A 23,000-nucleotide genomic window follows, 5' to 3' on the forward strand; every position below is an offset into this window, starting at 1 on the left:
GTATTTAAATTAGCTGCTTGTTGTCTTGTATGTGACTGATTCCCCAGTTCTTTATTTTTTAACATTACTCATGCTTTTGACATCACAGAGATTTAAACATTTTTAAGAGTCAAATTTTGATATGCAATTTCCCTTATTTGATTTAACATTTTTAAGAGTCAATTTCGATATGCAAATTTCCCCTTTATTTTGAAAAGTTTTTGTAGGATCATATAAATAAGTTATCTGTCATATTAAATGATTTGTTTTTTATATACAAACTCTTTGCTATTGTTTATTTATTTGAATGCTATTATTTTTATATGTGATACAATTACTCTGCTAAGTACATCTTAGCTGTAGAGGAGTGATTATTGATCTGCTTGGATTTTCAGCATCATTATGTAATTCTAAAGAAAAATCATCTTTTTTTTTTAATTTTTTACTTTTTGTTCTTTAACTTTTTGGTTATATTTCCTTGACGAGGACTTTTAGTACTTTGTTGATGACAAGCCAGTTTTTTGTTTGTTTGTTTTTGTTTTTTGTTTTTTGTGTTTTTTTTTTTTTTTTTGTATTCTGCATTGGCTTTTATTTAATGAAAAAAGGAAAAAGTTAATTTCAAATCTACATTTTAGCTAAGCTGAATACAAAATCTTAGTAAAGGAGGCCCGGTGGTCTTGATTATAAGAACATGGCTCTGTCCTTTGGCCTTAAAACTTCAGGAAAGGCACTTCCAACGGCTTCGTGTTTGCACGTTTCAGTGCCAGAGCACAGGAATAGACCCTGACGTCCACGGTCAGAGATATTTTTCAGCTACCAGAGCATCAAGTCCCTTCAGCAGGTCATTCTTTGGTAAGGAAATTACTTCGGCAAATTCTCCATCTCCTGGCTTTGGTTTAGGTCTCACATTTTCAGCATCATCTCTGTTGATAGTTACTGTCACGATGTATGTGGTACAGTTTGTCAAGCCTGGATCCATACACACAGCTGGAGAACATTCTTCGACATCATCTTTACAGCCAGTTTCTTCCTCAAGCTTCCGAAGAGCAGCTGCTTCTGGGCTCTCGTCATCAATGAGACCTGCGGGGAATTCTAGTACTGATGATAAGCTGTATTAGTGAGCAAGCTGGCATTTTGCTCAGAGTAAAGGAATTGACTACATTTCCCCCCTTCAGTATGATCAGTATGATGTCACTTTGATTCTTGGCAGAGAGGTTTATCAAGTTGTAGGGCTTGTCATAATTGCTACATTTGTATTAGTTGTCTTCTCATGGGTCTACTCTGAGTTTTCTTTTTATCTTTAATCTGCTAATGTGGTGATTTACAATGATAATTTTTTTTTATTTATTTATGACAGTCACAGAGAGAAGAGAGAGAGAAGAGAGAGAGAGAGAGAGGCAGAGACATAGGCAGAGACACAAGCAGGCTCCATGCACCGGGAGCCCGACGTGGGATTCGATCCCGGGGTCTCCAGGATCGCGCCCTGGGCCAAAGGCAGGCGCCAAACTGCTGCGCCACCCAGGGATCCCTACAATGATAATTTTTAAATGCCAGCCCATTCTTGCATTCCTAAGGCAAGTGATAGTAGGTAATGAGTTTAACGGCTTTCAGTTTTTACTTTGTCCAAATTATTTGTATAATACATAGGCTTATCTCTGTCCCTGATATTTTTCTATAAATAAACTTTTTTTTTGTTTTAATTTTTTTTTATTTCATTTATGATAGTCACACAGAGATAGAGAGAGGCAGAGACACAGTCAGAGGGAGAAACAGGCTCCATGCACCGGGAGCCCGATGTGGGACTCGATCCTGGGTCTCCAGGATCGCGCCGTGGGCCAAAGGCAGGCGCCAAACCGCTGCGCCACCCAGGGATCCCCGCTGCGCCACCCAGGGATCCCCTATAAATAAAATTTAATAATTTGTGGAACACCTATGTTTTCAGAGGGAAAGTTTTGACTATTGATTTGATAGGTAAAAGACTATTTCTTTTCTAGAGTTTCTTGTTATTCTTAAATCACTCCTGTAACTCTTGGGTAATTGTACTGCCTTTCTGTTTCTGCCTGGAAAGTTAGCAGAAATTTACTGGTAAAAACGTCAGACATTTTTATCTCTGTTTCCATTGGTGAAGAATCTGGGTATAGCTAACCGGAGTTCTCTGCTTAAGGCATCCACATGCTGCAGTCAAGCAGTCTGCAGAGATGTATTCTCATTAGGGGCTGGGAAAAAAAGATTAGGTTTCAAGCTTCCTTGGGTTGTTGGCAAAATCCATTTCCTAGTTGATAAAGAACTTAGGGGAGCTTGCTTCTTCAATGGCAGTAGAGAGAAAATCTCCCACCTCAGGGAAAGTCCCCAGTATTCTTTAAGAACTTTAACTTGTTATAAATCAGGTCTGTCCAAGATAATCTTTTGATTAGCTCAAATCCACAGATTTGAGACTTTCATTACATCAGCCACATCCTTTTACTTTTTCTGTATTTTTCTGGTTACAAGGAAGTCATAGGTTGTGCTAGTACTTAAGGGGAGGAGACTCTCTAGGGGTATGGCTTATTAACTTAACGGTAACGTAGGGTGTGTCACCACAAAATATGCCCTTATAAGAATGATTTTCTAAGATATGTGTTCAAGTGTCCCATTTTTATATACCTGATATAATGGAACTCTTCTTTCCCCTTGTTTTTCATCGGCCTTGCCACAGGTTTGATTAAGAGTTTCCAAGTCCTAGGTTTTTGCCTTAGTTGATACGGTCATTTTTACAAGTAAACTGGAACATAATTATGAGACTGTATAGTTCTACTCATGTAGAACCTTTCAGTTCCTGATTCAGATAATTTTTAGTAGAATTTGTTTTTCAGAGCAGTTTTAGGTTCACAGCAAAATTGAGCAGAAAGTATAGGGAGTTCCTATATATGCCCTGACCCCATGTCTGCACAACTTCCCCCTCTGTCAACATCCTGAACTATAGTGATACATTTGTACAGTTGATGGGGCTGCATTGACGTGCTATCAGCACAAGTCCATAGTTCACATTAGGGTTCACTCTCAGTGTTATACATTCTATGGGTCTTGACAAATGTGTAATGACATTTATCTACCATTATAGTATCATAAAGAAGAATTTCACTACCCCAGAAATTCTTTGTGACCCCTGCCCTGGCTTTTTTGGCAACCACTGAGCTTTTTACTGTACTCATAGTTTTGTCTTTTCCAGAATGTCCTGTAGCTGGAATTACACAACACGTTCAGCGTGGCATCTTTCATTTAGTAATATGCTTTTAAGCTTCCTCTATGTCTTTTTATGGCTTGGTACTTCATGTCTTTTGAGCAGTGAATAATGTCTGCTGTTTGGATGTACCATTTTATTTATCTCTGTGTATTTACTTGCTAAAGGACATTTTTGTTGCTTCCCAGTTTCAGCAATTAGGTAAATATTTGCTTGCAGGTCTTCATGCGAACGTAAATTTTCAATTCCTGTGGATAAATATCCAGGAATGTGATTGCTGGATGATATGGTAAGATTATGTTTGGTTTTGTAAGAAACCACCAACTATCTTCCAAAGAGGCTGTCCCATTTTGCATGCCAGTAGTAATGAATGGGAGTTACTGTTGTTCCACATCCTCACCAGCATTTGGTGTTGTGAATGGTACAGATTTTGATTATTCTAACAGCTCTGTAAAGGTATCTCATTGTTGTGTTAATTTGCATTTATCTGATGACAAATGGTATGGAACATCTTTTCTTAAGCTTATTTGCCTGCCAGTTGTAGGTCTTTTGTGAGATGTCTTTTCAGGGTTTTTAGCTTTTTTTTTTTTTTTTTTTTTTTAACCAGGCTGCTCATTTTCCTGTTGTTGAGTTTTAAGATTTCCTTGGATATTTTGGATAAAATTCCTTTATCAAGCATGTCTTTTGCATATATTTTTCCCAGTGTATGGCTTATCTTCACTTTCTCTTGACAGTGTCTTTCCCAGAGCAGAAGTTTTGATTTTAATGAAGTCCAGCCCATCAATTATTTCTGTCAGGGATCATGCCTTTGGGATTACATGAAAAAAGTCATCATCACACTTGAGGTCATTTAATTTTCTATGTCATCTTTAGGAGTTCTAGAGTTTTATGTTTTATGTTTACAACTGAGACCTATTTCAGATTAATATTTGTGGAACGTGTAAGGTCCATGTCTAGATCATTCCTTTGCTTGTAGATCCAGTTCTAACACCATTTTTTGAAATGACTCTTCTCAGTTGTACTGCCTTTGCTCCTTTGCAAAGATTAGTTGACTAAATGTGTGTGGGTCTATTTCTGAGCTCTTTGTTCTGTTCCATTGATGAATTTATGTTTTCACCAGTACTTTACTGTCTTGGTTACTAGAGCTTTATAGTAAGTGAGTCTGGAAGTCAGATAGTCTCAGGCCTCCAACTTTATTCTTCTCCTTCAATGTTGAATTGGATATTTGGGGTCTTTTGCTCTAGGCAACTTTTCCCTCAACTTTATTGAGATAAAATTGACATATAACATTGTGTAAACTTAAGATTTACAACATAATTGATTTTTTTAAATTTTTATTTATTTATGATAGTCACAGCGAGAGAGAGAGACAGAGAGAGAGAGAGAGAGGCAGAGACACAGGCAGAGGGAGAAGCAGGCTCCATGCACCGGGAGCCCGACGTGGGATTCAATCCTGGGTCTCCAGGATCGTGCCCTAGGCCAAAGGCAGGCGCTAAACCGCTGCGCCACCCAGGGATCCCCATAATTGATTTGATACACTTTTATATTCCAATATGATTGCCACCTTAGTGGCAATGCTAATACCTCCATCAGGTCACATAATTACCATTGCTTTCTGTGGTGAGAACATTTAAGATCTACACTCTTAGCAACTTACAAATATATAATATGGTATTGTTACCTATAATTACAATGCTGTGCATTAGATCCCCAGAATTTATTCATCTTCTAACTGGGACTTTGTCCTCTTTGGCCAGCACCTCCCTATTTCCCTCACCCCAAACTATTCTACTCTCTTTTTCTAGGAGTGTGTTTTTTTTTTTTAGATTCCACATGTAAGTGATACCTTACAGTATTTGTCTTTCTCTGGCATGATGTCCTCAAGGTCTATCCATGTTGTCACAAATGGCAAGATTTCATTCTTTATCATTACTGAATAATATTCCATTGTATACAGTGGTTTCCCTCCCGTATCTGTTTTGAATATGTTCCAAAACTCCCAGTGGATACCTGAAACCACAGATAGTTTCAAATTCTATATATACTGTGTTATTTTCTATACATATGTCCCTACAATAAAGTTTTATTTATGAATTAGGTACAGTAAACAGTTAACAACAATAACCACAATAAAATAGAACAATTTTACCAATATAACTATAATAAAAGTTATATGGGTGTGGTCTTCTCTCTCTCTCTCCCAAATATCTTATTGTACTGTATTCATCCTTCCTTTTGTGGTGATGTGAGATGATAAAATGCCTATGTGATAAGATGAAGCGAGATGAATGACACAGTCCTTGTGATGTGGCATTAGGCTACTATTAACCTTCTGATGATACATCAGATGGAAGATGATCTGCTTCTGAACTGCAGTTGACTGTAACTGCACAAGGTGAAATTCTGGTTGGGGGGACTACTGTATATATACATCTTTATCCATTCAACCATTGACACTCACTTTGGTTGGTTCCATCTTGGCTATTATGTATAATGCTGTAATAAATATGGACATGCAGATATCTCTTCAATATCTTTTTTTAAAAGATTTTATTTGTTTATTCATGAGCGACAGAGAGAGAGAGAGGCAGAGAGAGAGGCTCCTTGCGAGGAGCCTGATGTGGGATTCGATCCTGGGACTCCAGGATCATGCCCTGGGCTGAAGGCAGGCGCTCACCTGCTGAGCCACCTAGGCGTCCCCCTTCTTCAATATCTTATTTTCATTTCTTTTAGATCTATACCCAGACATAATATTGCTATATCATATAGTAGTTTTATTTTTAACTCTGTGAAGAACCTCCATACTATGTTCCGTAGTGGCTTTACCAATTTACATTCCCACCAACAGTGCACAAGAGTTCCCTTTTCTCCTTATCCTTGCAAACATTTGTTATCTATTGTCCTTTTACTTATAGCCATTCTAATAGGTGTGACATAACATCTCATTGTGATTTTAATTTGCATTCCCCTCAGGATTAATGATGTTTAGTATATTTTCAATAGATCAATATGATTACAAAGTCTTATCTTTAAAAAAAATTAAAAGCAAAGTAAAATAAATATACAACTGTTGGTTGGCCATTTGGATGTCTTTGGGAAAATGTCTACTCAGTTTCTCTGCTCATTTTGAAGTGAATTATTTAAGGGTTTAATTGTTGTTAGTTATTTATATGAGTTTTTTATATATTTTGGATATTAATCCTTTATCAGATGTAAGATTTGCAAATATTTTCTCCCATTCGAGTTGCCTTTTCATTTTGCTGATTGTTTACTTTGCTGCACAGAGCTTATTTGCTGCTGCTTGATGTGGTACCATTTATTTCTTTATTTAGTCTTTTTTGCTTGTGTTTTTGGTGTTATACGCCCAAAAATATTTGCCAAGATGTATGTCAAGGGGCTTTTTCCCTATATTCTAGGAATTTTAGTTTCAATTTTAGTTTCATATCTTACCAGATCCATTTTAAACCAATGTTTATACATTTTTATAATGTTTAAAAAATAGTGCCAGGGAATCCCTTGGTGACTCGGCGGTTTAGCGCCTGCCTTTGGCCCAGGGCACGATCCTGGAATCCTGGGATCGAGTCCCGCGCTTCGGGCTCCTGGCATGGAGCCTGCTTCTCCCTCCTCCTGTGTCTCTGCCTCTCTCTTTCTCTCTCTCTCATAAATAAATACATTAAAAAATCTTTAAAAAGTATTGCCAATTTTTAAGAGAAAGAAGGGTTCAGAGTAATTTAGGCCACTGTTATCTACCATTATTAACTCCATAAATACAGTTTTAAACTTCTTGTATGGGGAACATATTCTCCAAATACACAAACTTCTTTTTGATTTTTTAAAAATATCTGGGTGGAGTCTTTGTTTAAGAAAAATTTAATGGGGCACCTGGGTGACTCAGTGGTTGAGCCTCTGCGTTTGGCTCAGATCAAGATCCTGCAGTCCTGGAATTGAGTCCCACTTCAGATTTCTCACAGGGAGCCTACCTCTCCCTCTTCCAATGTCTCTGCCCCTCTCTCTGTGTCTCTCATGAATAAATAAATAAAATCTTTAAAAAAAGAGAACATTTTAATGACATAGGAATATATCATAATGTCACTTTTAAAAACATAATATAAAACATTTTTTAATCTATGACTCAGCTATAGCATGTAAGGTATATTATATGAAAGAAAGTAGTCTGGAGATCCTGAAACATTTAGGAGTCATTGTTTTTTACTTTCCTTTTGTAATATGAATCATAAGAGTTTTTTAGTTTTCAGAGTGCTTGAAATAACAATTTGGCTTCACAGTTTATACTACTATATTTTACAACTAAATCACAAAATTGCAAGACTGTTATATATATAATTGGCAAGATAGGCAGGTCAGTTATGCATGTAATTGGGTTGAACTGAAGTTTTACAAGTAAAGGCTAAGTTATATTGTGGTGGCTCTTTTTCTTAAAACTTGTTCAATGATATGGCATGGATGTTGTAAAGGATAAAATAAAGATACATTTTATTTCCTAAGTCCTTCAAATTAATAGTGGAAATATATGATCAAAATTACTTTGACTTCTTAAGTTATAAATATATACTCAAGGTAAACTTGCAGTCAAAAGATACTTCTGTAACTTACAGTTTTTCCATTTTAAAATCCCCTTTCTTATTTATATGTGTTTTTAAAAGTTGTTCTACTTGAAGACTTAACGAAAGTAACTTTCTAAGAAGTGAATCATGATAAATTAAAATGCTAGATTTTTATTGTTTCTTTTCACCCATTACTGAAGTAGTTAGCAAAAAATACCTTAATGAACTGTCTAGCACACCTAAGGTCATCCATGCAGAACTTAGATCAATATGATTACAAAGTCTTATGTTTAAAAAATAAGTAAAAGCAAAGTAAAATAAATATACAGTAAAGTACTACTGAAAGTTTCGGCCAACTGTAAGTCAATGTGTAAAATTATAACTTTTTGTCAATGTTTGAATCAAGTTTTGTTATTAGGTTCAACTAAAGAACCTGTCACATTCTCTCTTACCATATCTCTTCAATGAGCAATAGTTCTCAGGACTTTGAGAAATGCAGATATTTATCCTGTGTACAATTGTTAAGATTTACTTGGTTTAGATAATAATAGCAATATATGTTTAGCTTTTATAACATGCCAGGTATATTTCTAAATTCTTTGTATATGACATGTAATCATTTAAAATAAAACCCATTTTTATTACAATGAGAAAAATGAGAATGAAGGGTATTAAATAATTTATCTGCATGACAGATTCAGGCTTCGATATGATAGTCTGCCTCTGACTTAAAGGGAAATCCTATGCTTGCATATTTTAGTAACCATGAACCAACTCCTCCATTTGAGAGCGTGCTGGTCTATCTGTGAGGCATATACTAAACCATTTGCAGTAACTTTATTTACCGTAAATTGCCATGGTCTCTCAATGAAGTTCTCTAATTCTATTCATAGTACCAAGGTGAAAATTTATAGTATTGTCTTATAGAATGCCATAATCCTCTGCCAGATTTTACTTTCTTCCTTTTATCAGAGGCTATGTGAGCTAGTGTTTCTGTTTAGATTTAATAGATATTACTCCGTGGTACTTCTCCACCATGTGTTGCTATGAACAAAATAAATTTCTTCATGAACAAGGGAAAAGATTGTTGTTGCTGCATTTCTAGATGTGGCTCCCAGTTTGAGCTGGGAGCTGGGACAGCATTTTTTCCAAGTTTAAGGTCTCAGGTTGGGAAATTCAGTCCTCCCCAAATATCCACATACTTGGTGCTTCATGTCCTGAAGTCTCTGACTTGCACTGCCCAAGTACTATAGCACAGCCATTCCCCTTACTTTGTACTGCCTATCTCTATTCTCCTGCTTTATTCTTTTCTCCTCAGCACTGATAAAAATCTAACATACTAGGTATTGCATTTTGTTTCTCTTGTGATGTTCTTTGGATTAGTCGGCTTCCTCTGAGAAACAGACAAAAAGAATTAGTCATGCAGGAGATCCATAAGGGATAAAACTTGGAAAATAGGAGGGAGTGGGGGAGTCTGAAAAGTTGTCAAACCTTGATGCCACTTGACTCTGAGTAAAGAGGGAAGGAAGGAAGGAAGGAAGAAAGGAAGGAAGGAAGGAAGGAAGGAAGGAAGGAAGGAAGGAAGGAAGGAAGGAAACATCTTAGACTACTAGGTCAACTTAAGAGAATTTAGAAGGGTTGTGGTAGAGTCCTTGACCAAAATGTCTCATCAAGGCAGTACCACACCTCCTGGGAATGGGCCCATCTGAGCATCCCAGCTGCACTTAGTTATTGGCAGGGACATTCTCACAGAAAGCATGGCCTCAAATGTCACAAAAGCAGTGACAGATTTCAGCATTCAACAGCTATAGCTGGCAGTCAATTTTATTCTTCGCAAATGGAATTCTGAGTGAGCACATTTCAGGCTGCCTCTGCATGTTCAAGAACAGGAATTTTGTATACCATTCTGTGCCCATTACCTTTGATAGTGCCTGGGTCATAGGAGAAGTCAATAAATGTGCATGAATAAATGAATTTTCCCTGGGGAAAATAGATGTGTGTATCTCCTGAAGTGTCTTCTTGCACATTAGTGTTCTGCCAAGAGCTCCTGGCAATCCAGATCTGGAGACTAATTACCTGAGAGGATGCCTGAATCCTCATCCAAACTTTACAAAAGGGCAAGTAAAATTTGTTAAAGGCAGTATTTGTCAAAGAACCAGAGGAGTGTCCTTGTAGTAGGTACATTACTTATCTTTATCATTAGTTACTGAGAAGTAGTTTCATGGAATTTCAATGGCAAGTGAAACACTGGATTTCAAAGGCAAGGATCAAGATTTATTTTAAAATGGGGTGTGCAGTCTGAAGTTCAGAATCCTCATGGGGCCTGTGGTCACTTTCATTAAATGTAGCCATAATCTCAAATAATTATATTACTGAAGTGCGATGTTTGTCTGCTCTATTATTGAAGAATATTTAATTCTGCTAAAATGATGAAAAAAATAGAAACTTACCGAATGTATTAAGCATAGAGAGTGAGTAATCAAGTAGCTTGTAAGACAAAGGAGGAATTCATAATTGTATTATGAATAGAAAGCAATGCAAAGTAAAAGAGTAAGTGGTCCATATAAAGGCAAGAAAAAGAATGTCATAGATATGATTTAAAGGAACAAGTAAATATGAAATATTAATAAACACAAATCCTGCCACCTCCAGTTTTGACAGTCAGGCATCCCTATATTAGACATCCATTGGTGTCAGTCATTGTGGCCCCATTTGGAACTCAACATGGACTCTTTCCCAAGAATGCAGTCAGTAAGCATAGCTCCTCAGCAAGATATGGGAAAACTGTAGTTATTAGCAAGATGTACTCATCCCACATCTCTATAACAGAACTAGTGCATTTGGCTCCAGGCATATTCTTTTTGCTGAAGCTTCTTGCTCAATCCTCAACTTAGATTCTTTTCACTTGTCATTATCAGGAAATAATTTTATAACAGATAATATAAATTGTAGTTAATCTTTGTATCTTTGATTGATACTCTGTTACCCATGGAAGTAAAAGGAAAAGCTATCTCAAACAGTTTGTAGAATAGAGGTTCTTGGCCCAAGAAGGATTGATAATGGTAGAGATTGTGTTAAAGATGTGTAGAGGTATTGATTTCCTCAGCAGACAAGTGAGCTGGTTTGGGACCGAGTGACCCAGAGCTCTTTGTGTTCTGGCATCTCAGCCTATGAACAACCTTTGACACACCAGTTTCTATATTATTATTATTATTTTCTATGGGAACTGTGATATGAAAAGGTTGAGAATCATTGGATTGTGATAATACATTGGAAGATATCCATGGCAGTATGAGTCCAATATATAACAAAAGGGCCCGTGGTATTCATGTGTCATAAACTATTAGGCTGTGGGGACCCTCTTAGTTACCATCTTACTCTGCAATACCCCCCAAATGGCAGTTGGCATTTTTTCACTTATTGCTGATAGTAACTATTAGAGATGGATTCTATTACTTATGTTACAAATGGGTAAGCAGAGGTTACTCAAAGACCAATTTTTAAAATTTAGTAATGAAGTATAATCGACATACAATATTATATTAGTTTCAGGTGCACAACATATTGATTCAACAATTCTGTACATTACTCATTGCTCACCAGGATAAGGGTAGTTACCATCTGTTACCATACAACATTATTACAGTATTATTGGCTATATTCCCTATGCTATACTTTTCATCATTGTGACTTACTTGTTTTATGACTGGAAGCTTCTACCTCTTAATCCCCTTTATCTATTTTGGCTGCCTCCACCTCCCTCCCCTCTGGCAACCACAACTTTGTTCTCTATATTTAGGAGTATGTTTGGGTTTTATATTTTTGTGTGTTTGTTTGGTTGGTTTTTTACATTTCACATTTAAGTGAAATCATACGGTTATTTGTCTTTCTCTGACTTATTTCACTTAGCCATCCATGTTGTCACAAATGGCATGATTTCATTCTTTTTATGACTGAATAAGATTCCATTGTGTGTATGTGTGTGTGTGTGTGTGTGTGTGTGTGTGTGTGATATCTTCCTTATCCATTCATCTATCAGTGACCCCTTGGGTTGCTTCCAGGTCTTGGCTATTGTAAATAATGCTGCAGTAAACATAAGAGTATGTATATTTTCTTGAATTAGTGTTTGCATTTTCTTTGGGATAAACCATAACTTTTGCAGAGGTAAAATGCACTCAGATAGAGGACTCGATTTTTCTGAGACATAGGTGTAAAGGCAGGAGATTGAATTTTCCAAAAATGAGAAATATTATCTGCTACAATATATAGTTTTCTAGAAATTTGCCACTACCCCACTTAGAGTGAAGTCTAATTCTGTTCCTCTTTAATGTGGGAAAGTAGGTTTTGGTATGCATACAGGAAAAGGTTGCATTCAGATGATGTTGTGATAACCAAATCTAGATTAGAAAAGAATGTACTTCTTCTTCTGGTTTTATGTTAAATGATTCATCTTAGGATACAGCCCATTTTCTAAGGAAGCCTGAGGACTGCATGGAGATGACAGAAGTAGATGTCCTAGATAAAATCTCAGTCATCAGTGATTACCAGCTTCCAGACATGTCAGTGAGATCCCTTCAGATTATACCAGCCTGTGGTCATCAAGTTGCTCCTAGTTTTTGATTCTGCTTAGTTGAGGCAACAAACATTATGGAGCAAAGACAAGTCATTCTTCCAATGCCCTTTCTATATTCCTAACTCATGAAAACTATCAACATAAAATCATTGTTCTTTTATTCTAGTTAGTATGAGGTGGTTAGTCAGTGATGGTAAATGGAATAGTAGCTGAGAATGGCCACGTGAATAAGTTTGAGCCAATAAAATGTAACCAAAAGCTGGGAATCTTTTAAAGGTTCCCAAAGGAGATAAGCTGCTGGGCTAGGTAGTAATATTTGTTTTCCCTTTTCCATCTTTATGCTTCCCGAAATAAAGACGTAATTGCTGGAGCTTAAGCAGCTATCACGTAGCCCTGAAGATGGAAACTTGAGGATGGCAGTAGTGATAGAGAGAAGGTACCTGGTTTCCTGATGACTTAATGAAATCATCCTAGTGATTCAAGACCTCTGGCCACTATAATTAAACTATATGTAAGAAAAATAGCTATTTATGCATTTAGGACTTCTTTTTAAATTTATAATGGTTTTCTTTTATGTGTTGCCAATCCGAAACCTGATTCATAAATCTTAAAAAGACTGTTGCCCAGATTAGTAAGTGGAAAAGAAAAGATTTATACCCCAGTTGTCTGATTTCAGAACCTACAGTTTCATCGCTGCAGCATACTGCTCCAAGGGCAAAAGTGCAATTGTCAAAATTCGGAAAGAATGTAATATTTTTTTAAGATCAAAAATTGTAAAATATATCAGAAACAGAATGCTAAAAATTTACAGGATATGGAGTACCATTTGGCTAGACAGAGACTTTTGTTATTCTCTTCATGGGTGCCCAGTAAACTTAAGTTTTACATGTTAATGTAATACTATTTATGAGAAATATCTTAAAACTTATTTAAAAGGAATGATGTATGTTTGGTCAAGTTTATTGTTTTGTTTTGTTTTTCATCTAAACTCATTAAATATAGTTAGGCATACAAACCAAAACTCCTGGTGTAAGATCTAATTCTAAAAAGAAAAACTTCCTTATGGCCCTGGGTTACAAATAATTAAGGAAACATTCAGTTCTGTATAAGTGAAAAGTTCATTCTTTCTGATTTTCTGTGCACTTGCACATTTGTAGCTCGTTAGTTTCATTTGCAGCAGGGATATTGAAAACACATTTCAAGTGCTCCTACTGATTTAAGAAATTTATTGTACCTTAAGGGCTGTCAGAAGAAATTTGCAAATTACTTGCCCAAATTATTTCAACAAGAAAACATAGTGATATGTTCAGGTAATGGAAAGGGGAAAAAGATTAACATAAGTGTCATAAAAAAGCTATTGTGCTGCATAAATCCCAGGTAGTCAAAGATGTTTTGTAAGAAAGATGCTGTGCTAAAATGCAAGAAAGAATATGTCCCGTATACCCCTTCTTATTCAATAGAGAATACCCTTTTGATTTCAGTGTTAAAACATACACTTCCCTTTCTTTGTCCCATGAAGAGGACTTTAAGCCATTTCTTTCTTCTTTGAAATATTATTTGGCGAATAAGAAACACAGTCTTTCACCTAAGTGTCTATGGATATATTTCTATACACGAGAATTCTTAATTAAAATATTTGCTGATTCGGGACACGTGAGTGGCTCAGCGGTTGGGTGGCTGCCTTTGGCCCAGGTCGTGATCCCGGGATCTGGGATTGATTCCCACATCGGGCTCCTGCATGGAGCCTGCTTCTCCCTCTGCCTGTGTCTCTAATGAATAAATACATAAATCTTTTAAAACATAAAATAAAATATTTGAAGATTCAGTAAACCCAGGAGAATCCAATAAAGTAGGCATCCTATGTAACCTCTAATAGCAGAGATTAAATTCAGTTGTATTTTAAATGAGTTAGATGACTAATACTTTCTTTATAAATCCCTGTAGGAACAATATACATAATTTATCATTAGTATGGTCACATATAAGATGTACTCTTTATCACATATACTCGAGAAAAATACATGTAGATTATCTTAAAAGTCATCACCTATTAGTGGCAGGACCATTACTGAGTTAGGAAAACACCTGCTAACCTATTTAGGTGTTGAAACAATTGGACCCACACAATGTATGAAAGCTGAAGGTGGAGAAAAAGCATTCCCATGAGAACTGAGTTACTTTGCTTACAAAATAGGAAACTTTCTCTTCATTTCTATTTAATTTATTATTTTTTTAAATAAATTTTCTTAGGGGAAATGGCACTGGTGGTGTCGATAAATGGAAGTGTTATGATGGTGGTAATGAGCTGGAAGGAGGTGGTGTGTTTGGTAGGCATGTAGTAAGAGGATGGAAATAGAATGGAAAGAACTGTGAGCTGTCAAAATGGCCGATTTTATTTTATGTTTTCCATTGTGTTATAATTGAAATTCCCATCATCCATGATTTTAGTAATGTTTCCACAGAACAAAACCTAGACTATTTATGATATTTTGCAAAGTGAAGGATGTACCTATTCACCTTTCACATATTTAATTTCAAAGAATCCAAGCAAGGTGACTGAGTTCCATATGCAAATAGAAGCAGGAAGAAGATACCACTCAAACTGAGCAGAACAGAGTGATGATTTGGTGATGATTTAAACAGCTATAAAGCGGTCAGAGTTCCCAAGTCTCTCTGGGTTAGTTGGGATGTGGTATTCTCACGAAACATTAGATAGTCCTTGATTCCTGTGAATTTTAAAGGAAGTGTTGTTATCTGGGTTACAAAACACCCACTACTGAATATATTCTCAAAATTTGTGTGTCTGTGTGTTTAACTAAAGAATTTTGAACATTGTAGATGTTTGATTAGTCCAAAAGATATATATATTTTTTAAATAATAGATCTACTTCAGTAATCCCAACATACTTAAAGTGGTCATATATTTCTTAATATTTTCCCAACAAACTTTTTTCTTTAATTAGGAAAAAAAGTCTACATCTTTTTTCCCAATTGAGGGTAATAATTAAAATCTATAACATATGTCAGATTTAACATGTTTAATTAATTTTTTGGTAGTGTTGAGAAGCATGTATGTAGTAATTCAGAGTGAATTGTTTGGTAAGACCTTAGTGAGGCGGGCTGAATAATTCTAATGAGATACTTAGAATTATCTTGGTCAAAATCTATTAATAGGGCCAGTCTTTCTGAAACACAAAACCAATTTGTTGAAAAGAATTTTAGTAGTGGTTGTGATATATTGTTGGCAGTAGATGAAAGTAGCTCACAACTTGTGCTCAGTGCAATCTTTAAGTTAAAAACACTGGCAAAACACTATCTATTATTATTCCTAATTTCTTATAATTAATAGTAATGTTACAGTGATTAAACTGAATGCATTTTAAAGAAAACAAAAGGCACATTAAAGCATATTTTGTCTATATAAGACCTTTAAATAATATCAAAATTTAATACAATCAAGGACATAATATTTTACTCTTGGGGTAATTGTTTTGTTTCCAGAAATTAATACATATTATATTTTAGGTAGTTTTTACAAGTTAAACCAGAAACTTAAGATTGCTTCATATTCCCAAAGCAGGGATGCCTGGGTGGCTCAGCAGCTGAGCATCTGCCTTTGGCTCAGGGTGTGATCCTGGAGTCCCGGGATAAAGTCCCACATCAGGCTCCCTGAATGGAGCCTGATATTTGCCCTCTGCCTATGTCTCTGCCTCTCTCTCTCTCTGTGTCTCTCATGAATAAATAAATACAAGCTTAAAAAAATATTCCCAAAGCATCATTTTGCATTGAAAAGCTTCTGTGTCCAGAAACACTCATAAGTGCTCTAGGAAGTAAAAGACTAGTAAAATTGACCTACATCTTCTTGAATGTGACAACTCATAAAAAATAATGCCACTATGATACTTAATTTGAGGAGTACATGACAAGTTACTGTAAATACACTGTTGGGTAGCATCATGAATTAGTGCTCTAGGAAGTCATTTTTCATTGGAGGAGAGGAGTAGGAGAGATTTATATAGATAATAAATAAGCTAATGTGGTGATTGTTAAAAGAGATGTAATGAATGAAATATTATGACAAAGTAAGATGATGAATGAAATATTATGACAAAGTAAGAAGATGAGTGTTGTATTATGGTTGAAATGGTTTATGATGTGTATACCCAGTGTGTTACTTACACTGCTTGAGTTTCATTATTCTTATTTTTATGCAGTCTAATTGATTTCCTTAAAATCTTAATATAAGAAAATCTGCATCTCTTTGTCCAAATAAAAGTATAATTAAGCTTTAATCCTCTCATCTACCAGTGTGGTGAAATGTCTATTATCACACATTTTTTATACCTTCATTGGAATACGACAGACTTAAATCTATTTTTTTCTTCTATTTTTATTGATATACTATACTAGTTAAGTTACTTAAATAAACCATTAAGTCTCAGTAATATTAACTGGAAAAAGGAAATAATGCCAGCTGCCTCCTAGAATTTTTGTGACTTTTAATCTGGAAAGTAGAAATGAACTGCTTATGTAGTATCTACTGCATGGTAAATGTTTGATATATTTTAATTAAATTTTTTGAGAGTAAGGTTTTTATTATATCATTTCATCAAGAAAGGAGAATTTCCTCTAATTTATTCTCAACTTGGAGTTTTGAAAAAGATCACTTAAAATCCTTTTTAAGATAAAGCTCTTTTCCCCCTCCTTGTTAAGAGATTGGTTTTATTGTAATAGAAAAGCATGAAATTGGATCCTTCATTTTTCTTTCAAAGATCAGAAAAATAGTCCTGAATTAATCTTACCTCAGATATATTGCTGTGTTCATAGATTATCCAAATATCTACAACCCTGACATTATGCAAAGAGAAAATCATATAGATAATTTGACTCTCATTTTGTATATTTAATGCTAGTTTAAGTAGATGGTCCATAACTTGAACTGGTTAAACTTTTGTTATAGCAGGTCTATTTTCTAGTGATATGATCTCATAAACCAATAGTTCAATGACATTGGTAAACCCTTACTGTACAGTGTAGTAATAGGCATTCCAAGAAGAATTCCACTAGGGAATCATAAGACAACCCCCCCCCCCCGCCCCTGCCCGCAGACGCTCCATCTCCTCCAATCCTTTCCTGGTCCTATCTAATTCTCATGAATTTGAAGTGATCTTATTTTAAAATGATGCCTCACCTCTCATACCCTTTTGAAAAGTCATAAAGGGATAATTTCTCTTATTGTAGGTGGTAGCATGCCCTATGTTAAGATGTAGAATGACCACTGTTAGTCATTTGAGTTGTATCCAAGAAGAAAGGGAAGCTGGTTGAGGAAAAAGATGAAGAGTTGAAGCAGATATTCAGAGAGGAGCAGTGAACTACAGACCTTGTGGCCCCAGAAAAGGAAAAAGATAGTGATAGAGATTGATGAATAATCAGAAGGTACAGGTGGGTGTGTATGCTTTAAAAAATGGCAGTAGGGATCCCTGGGTGGCTCAGCAGTTTAGCTCCTGCCTTCGGCCCAGGTCGAGTCCCACATCAGGCTCCCTGCATGGAGCCTGCTTCTCCCTCTGCCTGTCTCTGCCTGTCTCTGTCTCTTTATTTATTCATAAATAAAGAAATGGCAGTAAATTCTTTGACATTCTTGCCAGTGACAAGTAGGATCAGTGTCCCATCCTAATGAACATGGGCAGACTCTTAACTGCCATGACTGTAACTGGCTATGGAAGAAGTGATGCTGTGTGTCTTTAGAGGATAGATCATGAAGCCAATGAGTTTCTGTGGGCACTGGAGTATTTAGATTGGGAGCCCTGAGCTTCCAGATAAGAAGTCTGAATATCCTAAGACCACCATGATGTGAGGAACCAGAACAAATCAGTTAGCCAACTAGAGGTGCTCTTCAGGCCATTCCATTTCAGGTGCCAGATTTCTGAGTGAAGGAGTTTCTGTTAATATCAACCTTCAGCCACTGTGGTACCTCTGGTCTGCAAGTCCTACAAGCTGATGTACCAGACACTGTGAAGCAAAGACAATCAACCTCTGATATGCCCTATCCAAATTCCTTATCCACAGATCCCAAGAACACTAAAAGGAAAAAAAAAAAAAAGACTGCTGTTTTGACCCACTACATTTTGCAGTTGTTGTGCCCAAGATTGCGAATCCCAGAAACCACCAAGGAGCCGACACCGATGCAAACACACGAGGGTTTATTTACAAGCTTGAGCTTGGGTCCAAGTGCACCCGACACAGTGGAGCAGGGACTTGGACCCGGAGGTGGGTTTCAGCTGAGTTTTTATAGGCTGGTCTAGGGGATTTTCAGAAGGGGTGGAGGAATTTTTCAAGTTCTGTTTACATTTTGATATGGGGCCTTCAAGGGCGTTGAGCTCTGTTCTCATTCTAATAGGGGCTTCCTGCCCTTGGCTTGGCTCTGTTCTTATTCTAATATGGGGCTTTCTAGGACATTAAGCTATAAGCTGTTTTCTTCCTGTAACTGAAGCAAGGTAAAGTTCAGCTCTTATTCACAGGGGCCTGGGATGGCTGCACTTGTGATAACACTGAACTCAAAGTGGAATGGCCTTAATTTTCTCTGCCTCCACAGTAGAAGTTTGCTTCTGAGGATAATATCAGTTCTCTGGGGTATCCAGTACACGATTTCATTAGTAGCCCTATTTTCCTATTTTAGAATCATGGGCTCTACAGGTTTATAAGCTTCTTTCTAAAATGGGGTTTCTATATGAGCAACTTCCTTTAACATGTCTTATATGGTAGATCTGCTGGTGATGAATACTCTTTACATTTTTTTTTCTTTTCGTTAGTAAAATTTTTTTTAATTTTTTTTTTATTTTTATTTATGATAGGCACACAGTGAGAGAGAGAGAGGCAGAGACACAGGCAGAGGGAGAAGCAGGCTCCATGCACCAGGAGCCTGACGTGGGATTCGATCCTGGGTCTCCAGGATCGCGCCCTGGGCCAAAGGCAGGCGCCAAACCGCTGCGCCACCCAGGGATCCCCGTTAGTAAAAATTTTATTTTGCCTTCATTCTTAAAAAACAGTTTATCTGACACAGAATTTTAGGGTTTTTGGTTGCTTATTTATTTTGTGTGACTTCAAAGAGTCACTTCATTATCTTCTGGCATGCATAGTGTTTGACAAGAAATTGGCTATAATTATTTTTTGGAATTCCTGTATGTGATGTGTCGTTTTTTTCTGTGGCTGCTGTTAATACTTTTTATCACTGTTTTTCAGAAATCAGATTATCATATTTCTTGGAGTTTGTTCTATTCATGTTTCTTCTGCTTGGGGATCATTGAGATTTTTGATACCTAATAAGATTTAAGATTTTTCTCTTTATCACTATTTTTCAGGAATATGTTTATGTTATACTTTGGTGTTTTTCTTTTGTTTTAACTCCATGTTTGCTAATAGGTTTGTTAAGTTTTTTGGGTGTGAGATTTGATATTTTCTCTCAAAATTTGAAAAATTTTAGCTATTTTTCAAGTATATTTTCTTTCTATTTCTCACTTAAATATAACTCGGTATTCTCCGTTTGTTTAGTGTAAGGATTTATGTTAATATGTTTAGAACCTGGGCTATACTTAATGTTTGCTCTATCTATAGGTGCCAGAGATATCAAATTCCTCTAATGTCCTCATTTTTGTCTTTTTGCCTACGCTTTCTTGAGCACACCTCCCTAAAGATAATTTGTGTCTTATATGTTCTTCAGCTATAATCCAGTTATTTTATAACCAATTCTTATCCACGATAGTCTATGTTCTGTAAAAGTCACCAGGAATGCTGAATTAATTAATGTTGAACTATTACTGCTGGGACATACAGGGCTACGTTCCTGTGAGTTTCTTATCAGAACATCTTCACCAACTAAAATGGTATTTGGTTATGTTGGTCCATTTGCCAAGATCCTTAAAGACAAGCCACTTTTACAATACTGAAAACCTACTTGTTTATGTAACCCTTTTCCTGTATAACATTTAACAAATAAATATCTTTACATGATTTTTTCTGATCTGCAGAAACTCCCTCACCTGTACGTTTAACATTTTTATGCCACAATTGGCTTTTGAAATGTGTGAGCTAGCCAACACTAGCTGAGAAGGGGTTAGCATTTTCCTGAGCCTGGATAGCATGACCCTAAGTTTCTTTGGCTTTCATCCTCATAAGACTGATACTCACTATGCTTTTTTATTGTTGTTGTTTTTTTCATGAATTCAAAAATTTAGCCACTTTTCCAGCTTTTAATAGTTTTATCACACACTGTAGATGTTACTTGAACATTTTTCTAGAGTAGCTTCATGCACAGATTGGTGAAATCTTTCTTCTTTTTTTTATGGAGATATCATATTGTGATTCATTAACATTGAATTCACAACCTACAGCACTGTAACTCATGCCCGAATGAAGCTGATCTAACACACATGTTTTTTTGGAAAGGTACGTCATAACCTTCATCCATTTAGAAACATTAGACCTCATTTTAGCACTTAACCTGGGGGCTATTTTAAAGAGCAAAATCACCAAAGCCAAGATAAACATTTTCTAAAGAGTAGCATTGAATCTACAAAAAGGGCATATTTACAGAATGAGCAAAAGACAGAGTATCTCCTTGTTCCACTTCAGCTTAGACATGTGTGTCAGGAAACTAAAATTCTTCACCATTCTGTGCATATCTGTCAACAATCACACAGTCTCCACGAGTCTTGATTTTGAGGTTTCAAATAAATTTTAAAAAGTAGGTAAAGAAACAAATACAGAATCCAAATATATATATATATTACATACAGAAAGTTACACACATGCTAAGTGTTGGCCGATAAATTATCACGAACTGAACACTTGTGTTACCAGACAATTGACTGTACTTTGTCCCTGCTGGTGTCATAGTAAGATGTGTGGGAGAAGAATCTTATGATTAAATGTCAGTCTTTTGCTGGCCTATGTCTCTGAGGTTTGACCTTCCCAAGTCTTTTTGCAGTGACATAGCTTTTTTACACTTTAGTTGATATAGGAAGGTAAAAGGAATCTATAGTTGGTGGAAAGCTCTTCATTTTAAGTGAGATTCCTGAAGGGGATCTAATGCCATAGGGGGGACCTAGGTGATGGTTAATTTTGTGTGTCAACTTGACTGGCCCCAGGGTACTCAATTACATATTATTTATGGATGCGTCTTTGAGGAAGTTTCAGAAACTGATTAACATCTGAATAAGTGGCCTCAGGAAAGTATATTGCTTTCTGAATTTGGGGATACAATTCCTTTATTTCTCACGGATCCCAATACACTCATACCTATTTCATCTCCATGGAGGGCTGAGAGGGGGGTGCAGAGCCAGCTTGAAGCACCAACAATGAGGTCCCCACCCAGGAAGGGACTGGCCTTTCAAGGCTCTACCTTTGTAAGGGGCTAGAACATAACTGCAGCCCCTGCCAGCCTGCCAAAAAAGTATCTGCATGGCATCATAACAGAAATGAACCAGCGATACTGAAATCACCTATATAAAAGATTGTGCAGTAGCCTTCTGGATACTGGATACCAGATCCAGCCCTGGCCAGACCTGGGGAAAGGGGGCAACAGCTTCTTCTGCTGCTCTATTAGCTTCCTTGCCCACTGTAGAGCCCATCTGCCCCTAGGACTAAACCAAAAGACCCTGGAATATAGATGTAAGCTGGGTTTGTCTGTCCAAGGAGCTCTGGGTCCTCAGAGGCTAGAAGATGCCAGCAGAGGCCATCCTCAAGCTCTATTTGCCGAGAGAAGTTTCCTGCTATATGTGCCCATCACTTCCAGCTACAGACTGCATGGAGCCTTGTGCCAAGGGCTGAGAGGGATAGGGCCAGAGGCCTGGTGGTGTAGCCTCCACATTGCCCAGGCCTGTAGCTGGTGGTATGCAGGAAGCGTGGTCTTTTCAGGTGGCCTCTCAGAGTACAGGAAGCATAGAAGCAGTGACAGAGCCCAGCCCAGGAGGCCTGAAGCACCTACATCCATGGGCTCAGCTTGCTTGTTCCATGTCACATGTGCACATACATGCACATAAATATATGAATCTCCTGTCGTGTGAATATTTAACTTTAAAAGGTAACCTCAACTTACAGGCATGCCAGAGTAAGTAAAGCCCCTATGATAGTGCTTAGAATAGCAGTTCAAACCTAACAGAACAAATAGGAAACTTAAAAAAAATAAATTTGCTATACTAAAGTAAAAGAGGTATGCATTGTAGTTAATTTAATTAGTGGTAAATAATGATTCCAAAGAAAGGATGAATAATTGAGGTTGAATGATAGGGAATGTGTAAATGACTTAAAAATCACCATGTAATTTTCAAAACATCCGAGCCATCTTCATGTAGGCATAATAGCAGATGGGTATCTATTCTTAAATGACAGATCGTCCGTAAGAGATGTAAAACTTGATTTGGTAAAACTTTTTAAAAAATTATGATTTTTAATGAACTTAACTTATGATAATTATAACAAATTAACTTATCTTTTTTTTTCAAATTAACTTATCTTGCATATTATCTTTTCTTCCTTCTATACCAAAGGAAGTTTATTGTTTTAAATTCATGTAACACGTACAATGAAATGTATTAAAATGTGTAAATTTGTGCCACTACTTTGGAAAGCTGATTGACACTATCCACTAAAATAAAATATTCATGTA

The 23,000-nt window shown here is 36.5% G+C and overlaps 1 pseudogene; it reads right to left on the reverse strand.

Annotated features, from left to right (window-relative positions):
* Positions 1–689: 689 nt before the first annotated feature.
* Positions 690–21,963, reverse strand: LOC129502277 (ADP-sugar pyrophosphatase-like; annotated as a pseudogene).
* Positions 21,964–23,000: the final 1,037 nt, after the last annotated feature.

The sequence above is a fragment of the Nyctereutes procyonoides genome, unplaced genomic scaffold, assembly GCF_905146905.1.
Source record: "Nyctereutes procyonoides isolate TBG_1078 unplaced genomic scaffold, NYPRO_anot_genome, whole genome shotgun sequence".
Classification (NCBI taxonomy): Eukaryota; Metazoa; Chordata; class Mammalia; order Carnivora; family Canidae; genus Nyctereutes; species Nyctereutes procyonoides.